Here is a 1,469-nt window from a genome sequence, read left to right as displayed (position 1 = left end):
AAAGAATGCTCATTACAGCATTCATGGGCCTACCTCCCCAATAAACAAACCTGTACAGAGTTGAGAAGTAGGATCATTATATATACAGGACATAGAAGTCCATAGCATTAAGGCTCAGGGATTAGTTTGTGTCATAGGCTCAGTATCCACCAATTTTCAAGTGCACTAACAAGACTCTTGGGAGCTCCAGTGAAGTGAAAATAGTAGGCACTCAGAATTTTGGGTTCCAATATAGGTTCAGTCTATGACCCAAGTGCAAAAGTCCCAGCCTTCTCTGCTACCTCCAGGGCTAGCTTCAGATGCTGGTCAAGCAACTCATAATTGATGGACATTTCCAGGGAGTAAAATGGATTCTTGAGGACACAGTCTGAGTAAATCTCATAAATCTTTTGAAGAAAAGACTCTATTCCACTTGTCTTGAATCTGACAGGGTCCAATGTCTTGGCTTCTGCAGGTCTAGCAAGATCCATTTAAGGCTGGCATAAACAGCACACACAGACAAAATGCAGCAAGTACACTCCTCAGAAGAGAAGTGGACATCTCTCTAGCAGGTTAGAGACAGTTTTGGCCTTTTGTTCTTTCTCCCCCTTTATGGGGTTTTTGGCTCCTTTCCCTGAGGTTTAATTCTGATGGGTAGCAGGGTCTAGGTAACACATATTTTGCACCTTTTCTGAGGGTCTAACACTGCTGTATTTCTCAGAAGGTGTTCTGGGCTCTGTTTCTTGAAACTGTTGATTCAAGTGCCAGGTGTCAGGGTGGGGTTAGGATGGCTGTTAGGTTCCTGCTCTATCCCTAGCAAGCACCATGAACTTGATTCCTGTCAATGTCTGCAAATAGTGCAGTTTGAATGTGTCTGTCTCCATCATCTCAATGCCTGAGCTACCATGTTCAGGTGACAGCTGGAAACCCATTGCAAAGACTGAATGGAACATGGGGGCCAGCCTGAGCTTCTCATTGGAGGTGAGGCAGGTTGGCTAAATCAAATGGACACTGGGTAATTAGTGTTGCCAAAGTACTCCAGCACGTCTTTGCCATCAGCTGTGTACTTTCCATTCACGTCTATCCCATTGATAGTCAGCATTGCATTATCTTTCCGGATGCCATTGCACTGGCCAAAAGTGACCACCAACTCTTCTCACAGATATGGTAAATTTGATTCCTCTGTATTACATCTGGTGAAATCCATGTGTATAGCTGTCTTTAATGTTTAAAAATGTATTTGCAAAAATACTAACTGAGAGGGAAGGAGTCTTCACATCAAGTATCAGTCCTATCCCCTCTGTATACAGGGTTAATGGGGACAGATACCTAAAATGGGGGGGGCGGGGGAGGGGATGTTATAAAGGCATGAAGTGAGTGGCTTACAAGTTTTCAAGACAGAGTTTAGTTTCAAAGCATGCAGAGGAAGGTAGAATCCCCACTGAATAGTTTTCATCTTGTCTAGATGAGTCTGATGAAAGGATATGGGG

General features: G+C 43.7%; 1 pseudogene; it reads right to left on the bottom strand.

Annotated features, from left to right (window-relative positions):
* Positions 1-242: 242 nt before the first annotated feature.
* LOC102827583 overlaps positions 243-1,469 on the bottom strand; it is a 147,352-nt pseudogene continuing 146,125 nt past the window's right edge.

This window comes from Chrysochloris asiatica, unplaced genomic scaffold, assembly GCF_000296735.1.
Source record: "Chrysochloris asiatica unplaced genomic scaffold, ChrAsi1.0 scaffold00212, whole genome shotgun sequence".
NCBI classification, from domain to species: Eukaryota; Metazoa; Chordata; class Mammalia; order Afrosoricida; family Chrysochloridae; genus Chrysochloris; species Chrysochloris asiatica.
The sequence above is the reverse complement of the archived record's forward strand: the minus strand, read 5'-3'. Positions and strand labels throughout refer to the sequence as shown.